Source organism: Notamacropus eugenii, chromosome 5 (assembly GCF_028372415.1).
Source record: "Notamacropus eugenii isolate mMacEug1 chromosome 5, mMacEug1.pri_v2, whole genome shotgun sequence".
NCBI lineage: Eukaryota > Metazoa > Chordata > Mammalia > Diprotodontia > Macropodidae > Notamacropus > Notamacropus eugenii.
The window spans coordinates 97,229,416-97,253,789 of record NC_092876.1 but is presented as its reverse complement, the minus strand read 5'-3'; the positions used below and the strand labels follow the sequence as shown (position 1 = coordinate 97,253,789).

The 24,374-nt window shown below is 40.3% G+C and overlaps 1 long non-coding RNA gene across 1 annotated transcript in view; it reads right to left on the bottom strand.

Annotated features, from left to right (window-relative positions):
- The window catches only part of LOC140504917 (uncharacterized), a 99,256-nt gene extending 75,722 nt beyond the window's left edge, over positions 1–23,534 (bottom strand). The window contains exons 1-2 of the long non-coding RNA XR_011967282.1: positions 23,325–23,534; positions 21,918–22,038 (exon numbers count right to left, since the gene is read on the bottom strand). This is a non-coding gene — a long non-coding RNA (uncharacterized lncRNA). The remainder of the gene's footprint in view (positions 1–21,917; positions 22,039–23,324) is intronic.
- Positions 23,535–24,374: the final 840 nt, after the last annotated feature.

Below are 24,374 nucleotides of genomic sequence, written 5' to 3'. Positions count from 1 at the left end.
AGGCTTCAGTCCTGGTTCTGTGACTCACAAGTTGAAGAATGGAGGGCCTCACTCTCTATTTTCATTTCTGTAAACTGAGGCAGCTGGACTCAATTCTTTCTCAGTTCCCTTCCAATTCTTACATTCTTCTCTCTGAAGCCATAGGGAAACTTGGTTTTGAGGGGATGCTTACAGGCTAGTTGAGGGGAGGAAGACTGCCTCAGTTGTGCACAAAAGTACTATTCCTGCCCAATATGTCCTGAATCCTGATGCCCTTTATGCTCCTACCCAACCTGGTCTGTAGGGATTAGGGACCAGGGTTTCTCCTTCTTTGATTTCTACAGTAATGGCATTTAAGGACCCATTTTCAGAGAATCTCCCCACATCTCAGAAGACACTTCTTAAAAGGATTGTTTCTGTATTCACAGTGGTCTTCCTTGGTTTCTTAGTGATTTATTTCTTCTGCAAAACAAAACTCCAGAGAACCAAAGGTAAGAGGAGGGCCCTGCCCTTAGCCCTTCAATCCTTCCATTACTCACTGGGTCCTGTGATGATTGCTGAGAGAGGGATTTGAGGATTCCCTGATTTGCTGAACTAAAGCAGCCTCCTTTGATCTGAACATATGGTCTGACCCTTGGATGAGAGATCTGAGCTTTTCTGGGGTGACAGAGAAACTCCTGAATGGTCCCTGTGCTAGGTGGGTTTTGTCAAAGATAATTATCTACTGGGATTCAGGAGAATGGACTGTTGGGGAGAAATCTCTTAGCCATAGTCTCAACTCTGCCTAATCCTCCATACACCTTTATCCAGGAACTGGTCCTTGAGTTACTTTCTAGGTCTAGGTTGAGGAATGGGGGTTGCTGGGGCTACCCTTTGCCAGGCAGCTTGTTCCCAGAGCTGTTTCTCTTCAATACTTGAGTGTGCATCTGGTCCCAGCAACTGCCCCTGTCAACTCCTGGATATCCTAGTCTGCCCTTTCATACTTTTTGCCCTTATCTAGCTGCCCTGGTTCCATATCCTGTCCCCTTTCTTAGACCTACCAACAATAGGCTGGCTCAAGGAATTAAGTAATTTTGACTTGATAAATAATCTTTTAAAAATTGTTTCTCTTTAATTTTTGTGCTTATTTAATATTTTATTTTTCTCCAGGTAGATGTAAAACAATATTTAACATTTGTTTTAAAAAATCTGAGTTCCAAATTCTCTCCCTTCTCCCTCTACTTCCCTTTTTGTTAGACAGTAAGAAATTTGATATAGGTTATACTTATGCAATAATGCAAAACATATTTCCATTTTAATCCCTATCTTCTCTCTTTTCTTGTAGAGTAAAATACATTTCTATACCCCATTACCCAAATTTCTTATTTTCTAGTTGTATGCAAAAATGTTTCTCAACATTCGTTCCTAATACTTTGAATTCTAACTTCTCTCCCTTCCTCCCTCCCTCCCCATCCCCACTGAGAAGGCAAGCAATTCAATATAGGCTATATATGTGTAGTTTTGCAAAAGACTTCCATAATAGTCCTGTTGTATAAGACTAACTATATTTCCCTCCATCCTATCCTTCCCCCCATTTATTCTATTCTCTCTTTTGACCTTGTCCCTCCCCATAAGTGTTTACTTGTAATTATTCCCTTCTCCTGTTTGCCCTCCCTTCTATCCTCCCTCTCACCCTACTTGTCCCCTTCTCCCCTACTTTCCTGTAGTGTAGTATAAATTTTCATACCAAATTGAATGAGCATGTTATTTCCTCCTTTAGCCAAATGTGAAGAGATTAAGCTGCACTTTTCCCTCTCACCTCCTCCCTTTTGTCCTCCATTGAATAAGCTTATTCTTGCCTCTTCTATGAGTGAAAATTTGCCCCATTCCATTTCTCCCTTTCTCCTCCCAATACATTACTCTCTCACCCCTTCATTTTATTTTTTTTAGATATCATTCCTTCTTATTCAATTCACCGTGTCCTCTTTGTCTACCTGTCTATGTGCATGTGAGTGTGTGTGTGTGTGTGTGTGTGTGTGTGTGTGTATAAAATCCCTCCAACTACCCAAATACTGAGAAAAGTCTCAAGAGTTACAAATATTATCTTTCCATGTAGGAATGTAAGCAGTTCAACTTTAGAAAATCCATTATGATTTCTCTTTCCTGTTTACATTATCATGCTTCTCTTGATTCTTGTGTTTGAAAGTCAAATTTTTGGGGGGCAGAGCCAAAATAACAGAGTAGAAAGACACATATATTCTAACTCTTCCTCCACAGCCCATAAAATACCTGTAAAGAAAGACTCTTAACAAATTCTACAGCAGCAGAAGCCACAGAAAGATGGAGTAGAGGAAATTTCCAGACCAGGGTGACTTGGAAGGTCAATGGGAAAGGTCTGTCACACTGGATGTGGAGCAGAGCCCAGCCCAGTCTTGGTTGCACAGCTATGGAAGGAGCATTCTTTTGGTTTGGTTTTGTAATTTCTTGGTTTCTCATAAAGTTATTAGCTTCCATCTGCTCCATTCTAATTTTTAAAGAACTATTTTCTTCAGTGAGCTTTTGAACCTCCTTTTCCATTTGGCTAATTCTCCTCTTTACAGCATTCTTCTCCTCATTGGCTTTTTGGGCCTCTTTTGCCATTTGGGTTAATCTATTTTTTAACATTAATTTGTTTAGCAACTTTTGGGGTCTCCTTTAGCAAGCTGGTGACTTGCTTTTCATGGTTTTCTTGCATCACTCTCATTTCTTTTCCCATTTTGTTCTCCACCTCTTTTACTTGATTTTCAAAATCCTTTTTGAGCTCTTTCATGGCCTGAGCCATTACATATTTATATTGGAGGTTTTGCATGCAGAAGCCTTGACTTTTAGGCCTTTCTCTGAAGAACTAAATTGCTCCTCCTCATCTGAAAGGATGGAAGAAAATACCTGCTTACCAAGAAAGTACCTTCTATTGTCTTATTCTTTTTCCCTTTTGGGGGCATTTTCCCAGCCAGTTTCCCAGCCAAAACTCAAAAGACTTTTGAGTTCTTTGTCAGAGCCAAGATCAGGGCTGAGATTCAGATCAGCTGCTCAATTCCCCCAGGACTTCCAGAATGAGGGCTCCAAAAATGGGAGCTGCAGCTGCAGTGGCTGCTGCCAAGGTCCAGATCAGGCTCCCCTCTCCTGCGTGACTGGGCCCTTCCACTCACCTTTGAAGCTGTCTATGGCATTTGTGCATTGAGAAATCTGGGAGCTGCTACTGCCAGTGGCTTCCTGAAATCTGTTCATGGCCCTGTCCCTGCCACTAGGTTGTACTGCATGCACTCTACACTTCCTCAGACTGTCCATGTTTTGCAAGCATACAACAATGAGGTCAGCGCAATGACTCTGTAGACCTTCAGTTTGGTAGTCAATCTAATACCTCTTCTCTCCCAAACTTTTCTTTGGAGACTCTCAAACACTGAGCTAGCTCTGGCAATGCATGTCAACCTCATTGTCAATGTGTATATCCCTGGAAACGACACTACCAAAGTAAGTGAAATATCCACAGCATTCAAAACTTCTCCATTTGTTGTAACCAATGGTTCCATGTAAGGATGGTGTGGTGGTAGCTGATGGAGCATCTGTGTTTTCTTGGTGTTGATTATTAGGTCAAAATTAGCACAGGCAGCAGAGAATTGATCCATACTTTGTTGCATCTCAGCTTCAGAGGCTGCATTGAGTGCACAATCATCTGCAAACAGAAAATCATGCACCAACACTCCCTCCACTTTGGTCTTGGCTTGTAGCCTTTTCAAATTGAAGAATTTACCATCAGTACAGTAGTTGACCTTGATGCCATGTTCATCCTCATTAAAAGCATTTGATAACACGGCTGAAAACATCATGCTAAAAAGCATGGGAACAAGCACACAGCCCTGTTTCACTCCATTGGTGCCTGGGAAGACATGAGAGAATTGCTCACTATCCAGAACCTGGATAGCAAACATGCTATCGTAAAATTGACATACAATACTGATGAACTTCTCTGGGCAACCAAATTTTGACATAATTTTCCATAAGCCCTGACAACTAACAGTGTCAAAGGCCTTGGTCAGATCTACAAACCTTGTGTACAGACCTCAGTTCTGCTCCTGGCATTTCTCCTGGGCAGCAAACACCAATATCGACTATTCCTAGGCTCTTTCTGAAGTCACACTGGCTCTCAGGGATATGACCATCTTCCAGGTGAAGGATCACCCTATTAAGGAGGACTCTAGCAAGAATCTTGCCAGCAATGACTAATAGAGATACCCCCCCGCACTGTGATTGTTGCTGGACAATCTATTCTCTTTACCTTTATAGAGATGGACAATGGAGGGATCCTTGAACTCCTGGGAGATAACCTCCTCTTGCCATATACCCTGGAAAATTTCAGTAATCTTTTATATGAGCAATGATCCCCCTCCCTTGTAAGTCTTAGCTGGAATAAAATCAGCACCAGGTGCTTTGCCACATGAAAGGAACCTAATGTCCCTCAAAACCTCTTCTTCAGTTGGAAGTTCAGCTAAGAAGAGACTGACTTCAGCCTGAGAGAATGGTCAATAGCCTCAGCATTGATTGATGATGGTATGTTGAGAACTCTATGGAAGTGTTCAGTTCATCTCTCTAGTATTATATCTTTATCACTAATCAATGTGGCTGCATCAGCACTGAGTAGTTGTGATGCACCATAGTTTTTTGGTCCATAAATAGCTTTCAGGGAATCATAAAAGCACTTTGGATTGTTATTATCTGCATAAAACTGAATTTCATCTGTCTTTTTACTGAACCAAGAATCCTGAATCTCTCTAAGCTTTGCTTGTACAATTGAGACAGGTACTGTTTGTGCGCTGTCCTAATTCACTTCAAGCTTAAATGGCAGCTGCTTGGGGCAGGTACATGCATTCCTTAATGCCTTACCTGTGGTTTTCCCCCTCACTGACCATGCCCACTTGCTTTATAAGGCAACAGATAAAGAAGGCATATTACCTCACAGGTTAACTTCAGCAATATTGTCATTGGACTCAAATGTATTATGTCACCCTTTATCTCACAGTGCAGTCTCAATAGATCTGTCAGTCACTATGATTCTGGGAATTACTATCTCGGATCCTTGGGGCTATTCCATGAGTTATTCTCTAACATATGCAAATTAGACAGTCCCATGACCATCGATCCTGAGAAACTAAACTCTAAAAGGATAACAAAATCCTCCTTACATACACCATACCTTAAATATGGGTGCTCTGTCCATAGGAATATGATTTTTGATAACTTTTATTTTGTAAGATATTTTAGGGTTTGGGAGCTATACTTTATTTATTTATTATTTTTCAAAAGCTAAGCCTTTTTGTCCTGTGCTGTTTCCATTTAGGATTTCTTGAACTACAACTCTGAGAAAATCAGGGTCTTAAAAAGTCCATTGTGAGTCAAATGGAGCTTCTTGGCTGGTCTATAAACCCGAATTACTCTGACTTTCATTGAATAGGCAATAATAGCCTCTAGGGTTGCTCTTCCTTTAGGTTTGGATGGCTTGGTTTTTGTCCTTCATTCTCAAAAAGGACCAAAATGAAATCACTATTTTCCAGTCAAGTCACAGTGCTTCCCATTGTGGCTGATCAGATCAATATGAACTCAGAATATTTTACCACAGGTTGGGCAAAAATATTTTGTCCATGTGAGCATTTGAGGTGGATTCTCTAAATTTTTGCTTCTCCCTCTTTTTGAACTACTTCAATCTGATTTGCTCGGAACACAGCACCTTCTTTTATGCATGCACGCCATGTCGGGCAGACTTGTGCCATGTCTCCCATGTCACACAATCAATTCCAAAGTTCTTAAGAGAGACTTTGAGAGTGTGCTTGTATTGCTTCTGACCACCATGAGAGCACTTACCTGTGTGAGTTCTCCATAAAATAGTCTTTTAGGCAAACCTAAGTTTGACATTCAAACATTGTGGCCAGCCCATTATAGTTGTGCTCTCTGCAGTAGAATTTGAAGGTTTGACACTTTAGTTTGAGAAAGGACCTCAGTGTCTGGTATCTTGTTCTCACAGGTGATTTTTCTAAGACAATTCAAATGGTAGCAATTAAATTTCCTGCCAAGGTGCTGGTATATTGTCCAGGTTTCACAGGCACACAACAATGAGGTCAGCATACATCACTGCATAGTTCTGTAGACCTTCAGTTTTGGTACCAGTCAAATTCTTCCACTTGAAAAGGCTACAAGCCAAGACCAAAGAGGAGGGAGTGTTTTTGCATGGTTTTTTGTTTGCAGATGATTGTACACTCAGTTCAGGTTCTGAGGCTGAGATGTAACAAAGTATGGATCAATTTTCTGCAGCTTGTCCTAATTCTGGCCTAATAATTGACACCAAGAAAACACAGTGCTGTATCATCCAAACGTGGAACCACTGATTACAGCCAATGGAGAAGCTTTGAATGCTGTAGATAAGCTTTACCTGGGCAGTATAATTTCTAGGGATATATACACTGATAATGGCATGCATCAGAGCTAGCTCAGCATTTAGGAGGCCCCCAAGGATAGAGTGGAGAGAAGAGGTATGTGAAGGCTTAGAAGGACTGTAAATAACATTGTTTCCAGCCTGGCTGATCTTCCAGGTAGTGTTTATCAGTCTGTAGTTTCATATGTTCTAGTCCCCTTCCCCTTATCCCTAATCTCATTTCCCCATGAAGAGATAATCAGGCGAAGGAATGAAAACTCCATGGTCCATCCGCTTTTAGAGACAGCACCTATTACGATTATCCTGTTCTTATGAAAAGTTATCTTTAAGAGCAGTCATCAACTTGAATCTCAGGCTGGTTGCAGTCAACAGTCCTATAATACCTTCTGCCTTGGTGTGTTCTAATAAACCCCTTTTAAATTTTGTTTTCCTGAGTTTTACCTCTTTAATCAGGGCAAAGCCCAAATAGAGAATTTTCCTGTTAACAACCTGTTACTGGTTATATGCTAATTCTTTAGTGTCTTACGTTTGTTACTTCTTGGAACAAATCACCAGTTGTTTCCGATATTCATGTTTTACAATGAATATTTTATCTAGATTCCACCTGGTTATCACCCTGGTGAGCCACTAGACATGAGCCTTATTAAACTGAAGAGGTACAGGGGTGATGGGGGACCCCAAAATACCAACAGTCTGGGTCGTGCTCGAATGAATTTGACTCAAGCCTTCTTAAAGCCAAAGAAAACACAGTTTATTAAAGATTTACCAAATTGGGTTGCCTCTTAAGGAGCCTAAGCATTTGTAACACTTGTATTCACAAGTGGGCCAGATAGAATCTCAGCTAGACCAGAGTCTGAGCTGGACTGAATCTGAGCGCCTTCATGGAGGAGAGATGGAACTTAAATACAGACAAGAGTATAGGAGGGATCTGGGGGGTGGTCTGGTAGTCCAGGGTGATGGGAGGAGGGGTTTAGGAAGGGTCTTGGGGAGAAATCCAAGGAGGGAATCCAAGGAGGGTCAAAGGCTGGAAACAGCTAGAGGCTATCAGGAGATATCAGACAGTGGAGGGTTTGGGTGGGAAGCAAGTAGAGCAAGAGATCTTGATAGGGGCAGTATGGGAATGGATACAGATCTGAGTATGAAAAGCCAGGTTCTGTGGAGAGATACCAGGGGAGCTCAATTTGAGTATGAAAGGCCAGATTCTGTGAGGAGATACAAGGAGAGCTCAATTTGAGTATGAAAAGCAAGGTTAAGTGAGGCAATTCCAGGGGAGCTCAAGGAAGTTCCCAGAGTCTGAACCTCATCAAAACCACACCTTAGAGATTTCTCTGGAGGTCACTCTGAGTTTGAGGCAAAGTCAAAGAAAAAATCTCTTTGGGGATCATCCCTCTCACCCCATGTATTCAGATCTCTATGAGCCTGGACACAATTCTTTGGTGGGAAACCCTGGGCCCCAGGTCACATCATAATAACAATGCCTTCCATTTCTAGAGGGTTTTAAGTTTTACAAAGGTTATTCCCCCACCCTAGGTTATTCCCCTACCCTAACCTTCCTAATGTGTAAAGTGCAAAATGGAAGTAGTACTATGACCATTGTACAGATGAAGGAAGTGAAGTTTAAGGGAAATTCAGTAATTTCGTCTTCAGGCTTTGGTAGCTTCCAGAAAAGGGCAGACTGTCCAGTCTTACATACCTACTCTAGCCAAGATCTGAAATTTACCCCACACAAGATAATCATTAAAAAATCCAATGCAATTGTGATGTACAAAATTTCAAATCAAAATTATGCAAAAGGTCAGACAGAATCCAATGGGCAATAGCATAGGGGGACACCAGTAAAAGCAGGGCCACCACAGGCAAACATGGCCTATCATGAAAAAGAGTCATGTGTGTAAACTGCAAGACTCTGAGTTTAGAGGTCACAAGACTGGACGGGTTCTTGAGCAAATAGCAGGGTGGTCAGAAAGGCCCAGGGTGAAGACTTTGGATGATTTGGGTAAGGGGAGTGACCAAAAGAACATAAAGTGTTCATTACTAGACAGTCCAGCCCTCTGTCCTGAGATCCCAGGAACTCTCATGAATATCAGTACTCTGTATTTCAAAGATTGAGGAGGTGGAGCGCAGCTCAGGAATTCAGAGGACCAAGGAAATGATTGGATCAATATCTGTCAGGGTTTCCTCCTCCCCCCTTTCCCCTATAGGTTAAGAAAAGGGGCACAAAGACTTAATTGGTCCGGCCATCTTGTTGCACTCTGGCTAGGTTAATGTGACTTACTGTTCAGTTAATGTGAGATCATGGCTCCTCCCTTTTGAAGGAAGTCTCCAGACTAGAAAAGTCATCATTCCATGCCTGGCTGAGCAGATCTGCTTCCATGTGGAGAGAACATTGGCTGGGGGCAGGGAAGGTTGGAGTGAGGGTGGGTATATCTAGGGAAGTTAGGTACCATTCTATCCTTGCTGAATCTCCTTGCTATGTTGGGGCTAAGTAAACTTGCTTTTGTTAACTATTCAGTGACTTCCAAGTGCCTCATTTTATTCCAACATCAAAGTTGAAATAACAGGGTAAATAACAGATTTCAAGCCCCCCTCTAACATAGGTATAGTCAGTAGTTGAAATGAAATGACACAGCTCCATGGCCCATATCATGGTTTGGTTGCAGGATACCGTGCGGGATAATCAGAGTGTTGCTAGACAGGGCGCCATCCAAATGATGGTGAGGACCCATTCTGGTCCTTATGGGGAAGTTGCTCATTGGACAGGGAGGAGCTCCCATTCATGCAGAGGGACTAGCCCCATGAAGCTGGAGGTAGCTGCCAGAGAGAGCAAAGAAAACACCAAGTTCTAACATTCCCTTCTTTTTGCTGACCATCCTAGAGAAGTTGGACAACCAGCATAATGAGATTGAAAGTGACCTATCCTAGCACATTCCACAACTAGAGGCTGAGCTCTTGGTTTTTAAGTATTTTGTAATGAAGACCACAGGGCCACTAACAGAGCTGGTGGCAGCACCACTGAAGAGATCTCTTCTGATGGGGGAAAGGACCAACAGGGTCCTGCCAGGAACATGTATGGTCTCTGATCTAGAGGTTCAGGCTCTGCTTCATCCTGCAGAAATAAGAACTATGAGGCAGGACCATGGGAGCATAAGGGAGGAAGAGACTTGGGAGCTCCCTGGCTCAAACACAAGCTGGGGTCTCAGTCAGGCTCTCCAGTGAGGGAGCATTTCTACTCCACCTTCACCCAGGGAGTAGGGGATGGATGACCTTTTACCACCAAGGCTCTGGACAAGTTGTAGGAGAAGGTCCAATAGAAACCTAATGAGTCACTGGAGCCATGGGTCTCAGGGTGTTGTCTAATGAGCCAAAGCTGAGACATTGATGAGGTTCTCTAGAGGGGGCTCTCTGAGGCTGTTTTGTTACCCAGTCAGTTAAAGCAGTGAGGGTCTCCTGATGGGGATCATCCTTTGTTCTTTTAGGTGGCTGAGATGAGGAGTTACTCACTGCAGCCTGCTCCTAGATGGGAATCTGCAAGGGAGGATGTGAAGTTGCTAAAGGAAATGGGTTTGCTAGATTGGATATATGCTCTCTCCCCCGTCTGCCACACCCTGTGGCCAGTCTGGGGGGGCAAAGGAGCTGGCAATGAGATTCCACCTGCTGGCTGGAGCCCACCAGAATGGCTGCAGGCTTTACCTATAGGTCTCTCCCTGACATGCTACTATACATGTGCAGCCTGATTAACTAATGATATTTGAACAGGAGGTTGGGACAGCTGTGGTTTGGAAGGGAACAACAAACATACAAACCCACTATTATTTCAAGAGATGTTCTGAGAATGGAGGGAGAAGTCACAGAACGTGACACCCTGCTGAGTGGACAGAGGGCAACGATATCTTCTCCTGGAGGGAGCTGTGTCTGTGGCTCCTGAAACTTGGAATTGGTAAGAAAGTAATTGCTGTCCAGCTTATGGGGATGCCAAGAGAGCTGGACATCAGAGCAGTGGGGACCATTCATCCCCACCTAAGCCTAAGGCATCCTCTAAAGCCTCTGCCCTGTTTGATCATTCAAGAAAGGTTATAAAGGGAAGACCATGGAGGAAAGGAATATCTTGGGATCTTAGGAGCCAGAATCCATTCAAGCCCCTTGAGAAACCTCTGTTCAGCTTATTATGAGTAGGACCAAATGGAAACCCTTAGACCAACATGAGCTATCCCATGGAATTAGCACCAAATACTATCGGGTCCCCAGTGGGGGGGATACTTCTTCTCTAGTGATGGAGATGAAAGAAGCAGATGAAAGAAGCTAGCTAGAGTATTTTATTATACTAGCTGCCCTTAAAAAAACTCTGTGCTTCCTATGAGGAAGAGAGCTGTCACCTAACAGCTTCCTGTCAACAACAGGGAGCTGAGTAAAATCCACATGATCATCACTGCAGATGTTCCTGATAGGTAACCCTAATCTAGGATGAGAGGGAGGGGGTAAGTAGCCTCCCCTTTGCTTGTTTCTTTATTCCTTAGATTAGTCAGGAATAGTTTGATTAATCCAGGAAAAAGTTCAGTAAACTCTCACTGTACTTGCCCAGGATTACCTGAACTCTCCCTCAGTCAGTCAGTAAGCATTTTTCAAGCAGCTACTGTGTGCCAGAGGGCAGCTAGGTGGCACAGTGAATAGAGTGCCCTGCCTGAAGTCAGGAAAACTCATCTTCTTGAGTTCAAATCTGGAATCAGGTATTTATCAGCTGTATGACCTTGGAGAAGTCACTGAACCCTGGTTGCTCCAGTTATCTTATCTGTAACATAAGCTGGAGAAGAAAATGTCAAACCACTTGGAGATCTTTGCCAAGGCAGCCCCAAACAGGGTCATGAAGAGTCAGACATGACTGAAATGACTGAAGAACGATGTGTTCCAGGGACTGCACTAAGCTCTGGGGATACAAAGAAAGGCAGAAGCCAGTCCCTGTCCTCAGGAAGCTCATAGTCTAATGAGGGAGACAACAAGCAAACAAATATCCAAAAACAGGCTCTCTGTAGGATAAGTAGGAAATAATCACCAGAGGGGAGGCTCTAGAATTTAGAAGGACCAGAAAAGACTTCCTGTAGCAGAAAGGATTTTAACTTTCACTGGAAGAAATCAGAGAAGCCAGGAGGAATGAAGATGAAGGAGAGCATTCCAGGCACAGGGAACAGCCAGGACACTGCCCAGAATCTGGAGATAGAGGGTCATGGGATAGGGGTGGGTTGGGGGAGGGGAGGCCTGTGTCACTGAATTGAAAAGAACATGGCAGGCAGTCACAGGTAAGAAGAATAGAAAGGCAGACAGGGGCTAGGTTATGAAGGTTTTGGATGCCAAACAACACATTTTGTATTTGCTCCTAGAAGTAATAGGAAGTTGCTGGAGCTTATTAGTTAGGAGACATGATTGTACCTTCATTTTAGGAAAATCACTTTATTGACTGAATGGAGAATGGATTAGAGTGGGGAGTAGGACAGGATGAGTACCCACCCCTCACCTGGAGAACCCTATGGTTCTCCAGCTCTGCCAGCAAAGCACCTCCTGGTCTCAGAACTCAAGACAAGCAGCTAAGCAGGAAGTAGGGACTTTGGTCCTTCCAGGCTCACTCTGAGTCTAAGCACATCATCCACACTCTATTTCATGCATCTGCTCTAGAGGAAAGTTTGAATAGCTTAAGACAACTAGTTACTTTTTAAAATTATTATTATTTTGTTTGTTTTCAGAGTTCTACAGTCACTTCCATATAACTTAGATATTTTCCCTCTCCCTTCCCCCTCCCTCCCCAAGATGGCATACAATTTTATATAGGTTCTACACATACATTCCCACATACACTCACCTTAGTCATGTTGCACAGAAGAATTAAAATGAATGGGAGAAATCATAAAACAAGCCAAAACGTAATACAAAAGAAAATGACCTGCTACATTCTGCGATTGAATTCCATAGTTGTTTCTCTGAATGTGGAAGGCATTTTGCCTTAAGAGACTATTGGAAATTTTTTTAAATTCTTGCCTTGCAATGAAGTTCTAAGTCTACCAGAAAAATCCTCACACACTCTGGTTGTTACTGTGTACAAAGTTCTCCTGGTTTTGCTCCTTTCACTCAGCATCAGATCATATAACTCTTGCTAGGCCTCTCTGAAGTCTTCCTGTCCATCATTTCTTATAGCACAATAGTATTCCATTACATTCATATACCACAATTTGTTCAGCCATTCCCCAGTTGATGGGCATCCCCTTGATTTCCAGGTTTTGGCCACCACAAAGAAGGCTGCTATAAATATTTTTGTACATGTGGGACCTTTTCCCATTTTTATGATCTCTTGGGGATAGAAGCATTATTACTGGGTCAAAGGGTATGAACATTATTGTAGCTCTTTGGGCATAGTTAAAAATTGCTCTCCAGAATGGCTGGACCAGCTCACAGCTCCACCAACAATGAATTAGTGTGCCAATTCTCCCACATCTTCTCCAATATTTATCATCTTCCTGCTTTGTCATTTTAGTCAATCTGATAGGTGTGAGGTGGTGTTTCAGAGTTGTTTTGATTTGCATCTCTCTAATCAATAGTGATTTAGAGCATTTTTTCATATGACCATAGATGGCTTTGATTTCTTCCTCTGAAAACTGCCTGTTCGTATCCTTTGACCATTTATCATTTGGGGAATGACTTGTATTCTTGTACATTTGATTCAATTCTCTATGTATTTTAGAAATGAGGCCTTTATCACAGACACTAGTTGCAAAAATTCTTTCCCAGTTTTCTACATCCCTCCTAATCTTGGTTTGTTTGTGCAAAAACTTTTCAATATAATGTAATCAAAATTATCCATTTTGCATTTCATAATGTTTTCTGTCTCTTGTTTAGTCAAAAATTCTTCCCTTCTCCATAAATCTGATAAATACACTATTCCTTGCTCCACTGATTTGTCTATAGTATCAGTCTTTATACCTAGATCATGTATCTATTTGGACTTTTTTCTTGTGTATGGTGTCAGGCATTGGTCTATGCCTAGTTTCCACCATACTATTATCCAGTTTTCCCAGCAATTTTTGTTGAACAGTGAATTCTTGTCCTAGAAGCAGGGCTCCATGACTGTATCAAACAGTAGACTGTTATATTCATTGACTACTGTGTCTTGGGTAGCTAACAGATTCCACTGGTCTACCCTTTTGTTTCTTAGCCAGTACCAAGTGGTTTTGATAATTGTTCCTTTATAATGCAATTTGAGATCTGGTAGAGCTAGGCCACATTTCCCTAGCATTTCTGTTCCAGACCTTTTGTTCTTCCAGATGAATTTTGATATTATTTTTTCTAGCTTTACAAAATAATTACCTGATGCTTTGACTGGTATGGCACTGAATACATAAATTAATTTAGGTAACACTGTCATTTTTATTGTATTGGATCAGCCTACCCATGAGCAATTGATGTTTTTCCACTTGCTTAGATCTAACTTTATTTGTGTGACAAGTGTTTTGTAATTGTGTTCATATAGTCCCTGGGTTTCTTTTGGCAGGTAGAATCTGAAATATTTTATAGTGTCTCCCATATATTTAAATGGGATTTCTCTTTCTATCTCTTGTTTTTGGGCTTTGTTAGTAATACAGAGAAATGAAGAAGATTTGTGTGGCTTTATTTTGTAACCTGCAACTTTGCCAAAGTTGTTTATTATTTCAAGTAGTTTTTTACTTGATTCTCTGGGATTCTCTAAGTATATCATCATATCATCTGCAAAGAGTGATAACTTAATTCTTCATTTGCCTATTTTAATTCCTTCAATTTCTTTTTCATCTCTTATTGCTACAGCTAACATTTCTAGTACCATACTGAATAATAGTGGTGATAATGGACATCATTGTTTCACCCCAATAAGAACTTTCGTTCTTATTGGAAATGCATCTAGCTAATCCCCAATGCATATAACGCTTGCTGAAGGTTTTAGGTAGGTGCTGCTTATTATTTTATGGAAAATTCCATTTATTCCTGGGTTCTCCAGTGTTTTCAATAGGAATGACTGTTGTATTTTGCCAAAAACTTTTCTGTACCTGTTGAGATAACCATGTGGTTTCTGTTACTTTTGTTGTTGATTTGATCAATAATGTTAATAGTTTTCCTAATATTGAACCAGACCTGCATTCCTGGTATAAATCCTACCTGATCATAATGTATTATTCTCATGATTAGTTGCTGTATTCTTTTCACTAAAAACTAATTTAAAATTTTTGTATCTATATTCATTAGAGAGATTGGTCTATAATTTTCTTTTTCTGCTTTGATTCTTCCTGCTTTAGGTATCAAAACCATATTTGTATCATAAAAAGAATTTGAGTGGACTCTTTCTTCCCTAATTTTCCCAAATAGTTTATATCATATAGGAATAAACTGTTGTTTAAATATTTGATAGAATTCACTTGTGAATCCATGTGGCCCTGGAGATTTTTTCCTAGGGGGTTCATTGCTCAATTTCTTTTTCTCAGAGGGGATTATTTAAGTATTCAACTTCCTCTTCTGTTAGTCTGGGCATTTTGTATCTTTTAAAATAATCATCCGTCTCATTTACATTGTCACATTTATGGGCATACAGGGAGGCAAAGTAATTTCTTATTATTGTTTTAATTTCCTCCTCACTGGAAGTGAGTTCACCCCTTTCATTTTTGATATTGGTAATATGGTTTTCTTCTTTCTTTTTTTTAATCAAATTGACCAAAGGTTTCTCAATTTTGTTGGTTTTTTTCATAAAACCAACTCCTAGTTTTATATATTAGTTCAATAGTTTTCTGAATTTCAGTTTTATTAATCTCTCCTTTGGTTTTCAGTATTTCTAATTTGATATTTACTTGGGAATTTTCAATTTGTTCTTTTTCTAGTTTTTCAGTTGCATGTCCAATTTATTGATGTCTTCTTTCTCTATTTTATTCACGTAGACGCTCAAAGATATACAACTTCCTCTAAGAACTGCTTTTGCAGTATCCCATAAAATTTGGTAGGTTGTCTCATTATTGTAGTCCTCTTGGATGAAGTTGTTGATTGTTTCTATAATTTGTTTTTTAACCCACTCGTTCTTTAGGATTAGATTGTTTAGTTTCCAATTAGTATTTGGTTTATGTTTCCATGGCCTTTGATTACATATAAGTTTCATTGCATTATGATCTGAGAAGGATACATTGACTGTCTCTACCTTTCTGCACTAGTTTGTGAGGTTTTTATGGCCTAGTATATGGTCAGTTTTTGTATATGTGCCATGTACCACTGAGAAAAAGGTGTATTCCTTTCTATACTCATTTCAGTTTTCTCCAGAGATCTATCACATCTTCCTTATCTAAAGTTCTATTCACCTCCTTAACTTCTTTCTTATTTATTTTGAGGTTAGATTAATCAAGTTCAGAGAGGGGAAGGCTGAGTTCCAACACTAATATAGTTTTGCTGTCTATTTCTTCCTGTAACTCCCTTAACTTCTCCTCTAAGAATTTGGATGCTATACCATTTGAAGTGTATGTTTAGTAATGATATTGCTTCATTGTCTGTGGTGCCTTTTAGCAGGATATAGTTTCCTTCCTTATCTCTTTTGATTAGATCTATTTCTACTTTTGCCTTGTCTGCGATTAGGATTGCTACCTCTGCTTTTTTTTATCAGCTGAAGCACAATAAATTCTGCTCCAACCTTTTACCTTTACCCTATGTGTATCTCCCCTTTTCAAATGTGTTTCTTGTAAACAACATATTGTTGGATTATGGTTTTTAATCCATTCTGCTATCCATCTCTGTTTTATGGGAGAGTTCATTCCATTCACATTCACAGTTATGATTACTATTTAAGTCTTTCCCTCCATCCCCTTTCCCTTTATTTATGCTTTTAGTTCTCCCTTCCCCTCCCCAATAAAGTTTTAATTTTTGACCACTGCCTCCCTCAGTCTTCCCTCCCTTCTTTCAGCAGTCCTCCCTTTTAATCCCCCTTTCCCTTACTACTTCTTCCCTCCCTCTTAGCCTCCTCTCCCTTTTCTTTCCCCCTTACCCTCCCATTGCCTATAGAGCTAGTTGTATTTCTATACTTAACTGAGTTTGTTGTACCCTCTTTGAATCCAATCAGATGAGAGTACCTCTCAAACAATACTCATCCCCCTCCCCTCTTTCCCTCTACTGTAATATATTTTTGTGCCTCTTCCTGAAAGGGACTCCAAACTAAAAACACCAAGGAATATCGTTGTCAAATTTGAGAACTAATTTCTTAGGAAATGAAATGATACCTGAGATGGGAAGGACTTCCCCCAGGGACAGAGGGACCAAGAAGCTGTCTCTGACCCTCCCCTCACTACCTGTCCTCATCATCCCCAATTTTTCTCTCTTCAAGGACTATGTGCTCAGCCATAGCTGAAAATATCTCAGCTTGGGGAAATGTTTACTTCTGTCCAGGTCCTTTAAGCATCTCCTCCACTCACAAGGTAGCCAGCTACTTTCGACATGAAAAAAATTTTAAAGGCAAGGAAGGAGAAATTTAAGAGAAACATAAAAAGTGTCACCTATACGAAAGGAAAGCAGAATCAGATCAGCAGAACCAAAGAAATACATTCCCCTCATCCCCATTTTTTAAATATTTATTTTATTTTTAATTTGATTTATGGAATAAAACAAGCATTTCTGCAAAATAGTAGAATGAATTCTAATTGCATATGAAGCTGCAAGCCTATTATGTACAACCTGCTATTCCTTTTAAATATGTAACAAAGTAAATTTTTTCTTCCCTTCCCTCCTCCACACAAGAGACAGACACCTTTAGACACATATAGGTACATATGTTTATGTTTGTGTATACACATATATGAAATATGTCACACATGTACACACACATATATGTAAAATTATTCTATAAAATCTTCTGTTTATCAGTTCTTTCACTGGATGCAGAGAATATCTTTCTTCACATGTCCTTCATAGTAAATTTGGATATTTAAAATAGTCAAAATGACTTATTTGCTCAGTGTCATTCTTAAAACAATATTGCTGTTACCATATACAATATTCTCTTGGTTCTGTTTATTTTGCTCTTCATTATTTCATGCATGTCTTTCAATGTTTTTCTAAGATCATTGAGCTCATCATTTCTTATTGCACAGTAGTATTCAATCACAGTCATATACCACAACTTGTTGAGCTGCTCCTCAATTGATGGGCATCCCTGTAATTTCTAGTTCTTTGCTACCACAAAGAATGTTGCTATAAATATTTTAGAACAAGTAGGTTCTTTTCCTTTTCCCCTAATTATATTTGAAAATGAATCTAGTAGTGGTATTGCTAGATCAAAGAATATAGGCAGTTTAAGAACTCTTTGAGCCTTACTCCAAATTGTTCATCAGAATAGTTGGATCAGCTCACAATTACAACAAAAATGAATGTGTCCAAATTTTTTCATATCCCCTCCATCATTGGTTACTTTCCCCTTCAATTATTTTAGTCAATCTGGTATGTGTAAAATGATAACTCAAGGTTGTTTTCATTGATATTTATGTAATCAGCACTGATTTAGATCATTTTCTCATGTGAGTACAAATTGTTTTGATTTCTTCTTTGGAAAACCGGTGCTTCATATCCCTTGACCATTTATCAATTGGAAAATGATCTGTATCCTTATAGATTTCACAAAATTTTATGTGTATTTGAAATATGAGACCTTTATCTGAAAAACTATCTACAATTTCCCACCCTAATTTTCTGCTTTCCTTCTGATTTTAGTGAACTTTGTTTTATTTATACAAACTCTTTTTAATTTAATGTAATTGAAATTATCCATTTTATATCTACTCTTTATCTCTTTTTTATTTATAAATTGTTTGCCCATCCATAAGTCTGTTAAATAATACATTTCATGTTCCAATTGTCTTGTAATTTCTCTCTCTTTCTATAGGTTATATATCCATTTTGATCTTATCTTGTTAAATGGTGTAAGATATTTGTCTATGCTTCATTTTTGCCATACTCCTCTACAGTTTCCCCAACAATTTTTACCAAATAATGAATTCTCATTCCAAAATCTCAAGTCTTTACATTTGCCAAATATAAAGTTGTTACATTTGTTTACTGCTGTGAATTATGTCTACTCTGTTCCATTGATCTATCTTTATATTTCTTAGTCAGTACCACATAGTTTTGATAACTACTGCCTTATAATATCACACCTGATACTGCTATCCTTTACATTTTTCATTAGTTCCTTTGATATTTTGATTTTTTTCATACGAATTTTGCTATTTTTTTTCTAATTCAGTAAAATAGTTTTTGGTTAATTTTGTTGGAATGGCACTGAACATATAAATTAGTTTAGATATAATTGGCAGGTTTTTTTGCTATATTGGCCCTACCTAACCATGAGCAATTTATATTTCCTCAATTATTTAAATCTTCCAAGGATGCATCATACAGACGTCTAAAAGCATCAAAGATTGGAATGTCCTGTATTATCTGGAAATATCTATCCTCTCAAAGAAAATTACCATGAAAAGGTATCCTTTATTCAAAACACCAGGCTGAACCAAGAGAAAGGCTATACACTGTGACTGACACATCAGTAATTATGAAAACATCTGTTAGAATAGGATCACAGACTCAGAGCTGTGATCCATACAAGATGTTTACACGGAATGTCAGAGTGAGAAAGAACCTAAGAACACAAAGACTTATAGTCACATATTGTTTTGATGCTTGAAAGCACTTTCCTCACAACCTGTTCAGTAAGTTGTGCAGCCAATTGTTGTACCCATTGTAAAGTTGATGAAACTGAGACTTTTAAAGGGTTATTAATGTGTCCATGATTACACAGGAGGATTCGAAACTAGGTTTCTTGACTTCAAGTCCATTGCTCTATCCATGAACGACATGGCATTTCTTCCAAGTTAAATGCAATATCAAAGCTAGAAGGGGCCTTAGAATACAGAAAGTCAGAGATAGAATACAGATTTTCAGGGGTCTTAGAGTACATCAGACCAAAAATGGGAGGGTCCTGAGAACCTAAAACAGAATGAAAGTAATTCAAGGTACTTTAGAACATAGGTCATAGAGTGTAAGGGTTTGAACTTTAAAGCATAGAGTATAAAATGTTAGTCCTAAAATGAAAGAAAGTGACTTGAAGGCATAGAACTCAGAATTTAAGAGACAGAATGAATTGGAGAACTCATATTGTTAGAGCTGCAAGACACCTTAGATCTCTTTGTGGAAATCCCTGTTTTTACACAGAGATAAATTGAGGCTTAGAGAATAAATGAATGGTTGGTTAGTTGGCTGTTGTCCTTCATTCTCGAAGAGGACCAAAATGACATCACCATGATAAAATGAAGTTTCATCGTGTCTGACTGTGGCTGATCAGACCAACAGGAGCTTGGAATGCTCTACCATAGATTTGGCACAGATAGTCTGCAGGAATATTTAGAGTGGTTACTCCAAATTTGTGCATCCTCTGTTTTCTTTGTGTTGTCTCAATTCTGCTCTGCTCATAAAGCACAGCACCTTTTCTGATATGAGCACACCATGCTGAGTGGTCCTGTGCCAGTGTCTCCCGTGTCGAGATATAAATAATGAAGCACCTAATGAGATAGATGAAGAAATACCTAAAAATAAAAGAAATCCATTTACTAAGTACATACTACATACCAAACACTGGAAACATAGATATAAAAGTGATACAGTTGCTGTCCTCCAAGACTTTACATTCCAATAGGAGAGACACCAGAAAAATCAAGTGGTGACCAAGAATAGGAAATGTGGTTTGAGGAGTCAAAAGACGGTGAGTAGGGCAGTCCACTGACATACTTTTCCCAGAGGCGATGGTTAGTGTTCATTCAATTACAGTGCTCAGAGCAAGATTTAGAAAGTAAAGAAGAGCGTTCATGAGCAAAGGAAGGAGGTAGCTGATATGCCCACAATGTCAGGGAGGAAAGTGGCTCAGTGAAGGAGAGGCTGCGTGGTCCCAGAGAGGGCCCTGGAGGTTCTGTGTGGAGAGTGCTGCAACATAAAGAGTCAGGGTGGAAAATGATGGAGGGGAGGCTGAAGGAGAGGGGAAAGACTTGCCTGCAACCACACAAGGAGCTATGTTCAGAAGCCAAGTCTCTCAATTCTCAAAGATTCTCTGTTCATTTCAGTCCTGGGAGTGTCCTGTTAAAAGTTTAGAAGCTTCTGGGAGAGGCTGCCCTATTGGACCATCCTCTGTCCTTGCATCACAGCAAGGTGTTGCAATGAGTTGATCAGATCCTTCCCAATGCTACCCAGAATAGAACAAAAGATAGGCCTCTCCATTTATGCAAATGATGAGACTTTAACACCCTGCAATGAGCAGAACTATGCTGAGACATAGTGATCTCACCTGACTCTGCCTAATCCCTGCTTCTAAAATACTCAGCTAAGGGCCAGATTCATACCAGCCTAGGAACCTGGGCTCCCTTTGTTCTCATAAGTTACCTTTGGACAGAGGTGGACATGGGCGGCTAGGGGGTGCGGTGAATAGAGTGCAGGGCCTGAAATCAGGAAGAGCTGAGTTCAAATCCAGTCTCAAACACTTACTAGTCTTTGAGCAAGGCACTTAACCCTGTTTGTTGCAGTTTCTTCATCTGTCAAATGAGATGGCAAAGGAAATGGCAAAACATTTTGACATTTGCAACCCAGTATCTTTGCCAAAACAACCCCAGATGGGGTCATGAAGAATCAGACCCTAGTGAAACAATTAAAATGACCGACCTACACCAACAGAGATGGAGCAGAGGCTGATGACTTCCTTAAGGTCACTGATGATAGCTATTGACTTCCTGTTCCCATCCTTTACTCTCCAGCCCCTAAATAGCTTCCTTCCTCTTCAGACTATACAAAGTAGTCAAGAAAGAGAATGGGGATCTTGAGGAATGAAAGGTATTTATTCAAAAGTATAGCTGTTGATCCAGGAACAGAAATCAATGTTTCAGAGATCTGGGTCCACCCACCTCACCTGCATCCACACAAAAGAAAAAACAAAAACCAAATATACACCAAGATATTAGTAAAATCTTTTATGTCTCATAAGAGGTGGAAACAAAATACTCTCTCTTCAATTGGCAAAAGCCTGAACAAGTTTTGTATTTACAAGTAATGGAATATTACTATCCTATATGAAGATTTATATGAACTGATGCAAAGTGAAATTAGCAGCCCCAGGAAAACAAGATACACAAAGACTGAAACAATATTCGGAAGAACAATGTTAAAAAATGGAAATAACACTGAGAAATTATAATGACCAAGCTTGATCCTCAAAGAAGTATGTATATAATATCAGGGTTTTCATATGCTAGTCGTGTTCATCCGGATTTTTTCCCTTCTCTTTTATTTTTTGCTAAAAGTGATGACTTCCTGGGAGAGTGTTCTGGGCTGAGACTGACTCAGGACAATCCTCTTGTAATTCAAGTTTGAGGTGAGAACATGAAGAGAGACTTACAGGTCATTTAACAGTTAAATGGAAGAGACTTACTTAGGCAGAGCAGCAGAAGGACATTCAATAAGGATTCACTGAAGGATATTTCAAGTTGATGCAGCTGAATTCATTATCCTGTTGGTGCTATTTTCTGATTGGCTGGATGCTGTGGTCCTGTCTGAGAGGAGATAGATGGGCTGGCTATTGTGGTTGAGATCATGGGCTTACCTGCTGTTCTAATGAGGCAGTGAGACATAGGAAGAAGCTGGATATTGGGTCTCCAGGCAGTGCCTAACTAGGGGCAGTGGCTAGACTCCATCAGTGTCAATGCATTGTTAGGAAAAACTAGCCTGACTTGCAAGGGGCCTTGAGGGTTAGAATATTGCTTCTAATACAATTAAGTTGGGGTAAAAGATTTATTCAGAAATGTAGGTGATAGAGCTCAATTCTTTGAGTAAGCCATTTATATGAGGTGTCTCAATTTCTCTCTTCTCCTTCACTTCTGCAATCTTGCCTTGAACCTCATCATTCAACTGTTCCCTCCAAAGTTGCCTATGACTGATTGATTGCCAAATCTAATGACTTTTTCCCCCTCTTTATCCTCCCCTACTTTTGAGCTGCTTTTGACATTCTCTCCTCTGTGAACTCTCCCTGTTCTCTAGGTTTTGGTGACATTGCTCTCTCCTGATTCTTCTGACTGGTTGTTCCTTCTCTGATTTCTTTCCTGGATCTTCATCAAGGTCCCACTCACTGACTGTGGGTGCTCCCTCCCCCCATATCAAGATTTTTTCCTGAGTCCTCTTCTCTTCTCCTGCTATGCTGTGTCTCTTAGTGATCTTGACCACCATGGATTCTTTTATTATTTCTATGCAGATGATTCCCAGCCTTAATCTCTCTCCTGAGTTCCAATCCTGAACCATCAAGTGATTTAGACTTCTTCATCTGGATGTCCCATAAGGCATCTTAATCTACTCATGTCCAAAACCACCCATTGTCTTCACACACCTCTCCCCAAACTTTTAGTGGCTTTCTTGTTACTGATGGGGAAACTATCTTCTTCCCATCCAGGTTTGTACCCAAGGTGTTAGCCTTAGCTCCCCTCTAGCCCTCACTCCATACATTTAGCCTCTTGTCACATCTGCTCATTTCACCCTTATCACTCTCCTCAAATGTGTCAAGTTCTCCCTATTCATACAGGAACCTCCTTGTTTCAGACCCTTATACCCTTTCCCTGGGAATATTTAAGTAGCTTTCTCATGAGTCATCTCATGAGGCTAAAGTGTTTCCCCCTCCCATACATCCTCTATTCAGCTGCCAAATGATTTTCCTACAGTGTAGGTCTGACCATCATTACTCATTCAAATTCGGGAGCTATACACCACCACACAGGATCAAATCCAAACCCTTTTTAGCCTTTTTCATCCCTTCCCCCCAGGTCCCTTTTTGCCTTTCTAGTCTTCTTACCTTTCCCTCTCCTCCCTCAAGTGTAGGATCAAGCTCTCCTGGGCTTATGGCTGCTCCTCACACCTGATGCTCCATGTTCTGAGCTGAGGCTCTGAGGGTGTCAAAGGCAGAAGCTTCTGTCCTTCCTAAGCTAAGTCTCTGCCGCAGGTGGAAGAGCTTTTGACTCCATGGAGATGAAGCAAACTTTCTGAGACAAAGGACATGAAGGACCTGGAGTCACCTTGACCAGATTTTTCTCCTACACTTGTGCCCCAGCCCCAGTGTCTTTTGGGTTCCTGCCCATTCTTTCCCCTCCTGGACACTGGCTGTATTCGTGGAAGAGTGAGCTCCTGGTGCAGGGGAGGGAACATACTTTGGACTGTTCTTGCTGTGCTGTTTGAGTGAATACTTTATTAAAGACCTGAGTAGTCAGGTAACTGAAGGGGTAAGGACACAAGTAGATGCTTGTGTCTTAGTGTGGGGTACGAGATCCTTAGAATCCTAAGAGGGAAGGTATGAGCTGGAGGAGTGCAGCCCAGGGGTTTGTTAAAGACATATTTTTAAATGGGTTGTCATTGATATTTGTTGTTTCAAACGGCCTAGGTTTCTCCTACTGGCGTCCTCTTCCTAGAGAGCCAGTCCTTCCAACAGAGAATTTACAAAGAAGAAAGAAAAAGATCAAGAAGAGGGGAGAAAACAGAGCAATCAATATTCAAAAAACTCATATGCTATGCAATGTTCCATATCCGGGACTCAAGAGATCTGAACCAGTGTGTGTGTCAGTGGGAGCAGGGAAGTGTCTTCTCCTATTTCTTTTTTGAGGAGAGACTTTTGGATTTTACCTTGTTCCTACTTTCTATGGGCCTCATAACAACTTTATCAGTTGGGAAGAAAGACGGTTATCTCCAGTTTGTAGATAAGGAAACACCTTCAGGGAATTTATAGACCTAATACTACAGCTATTAAGGGAACAATTCAGATTTGAGCTTGGGACTTCCTGAATCCCAGCTCAGCATTTTCTGCACCAAGCTGCTTAGCTGCCTAGATCTATAGCTGAAAAGGCCCTCAGAG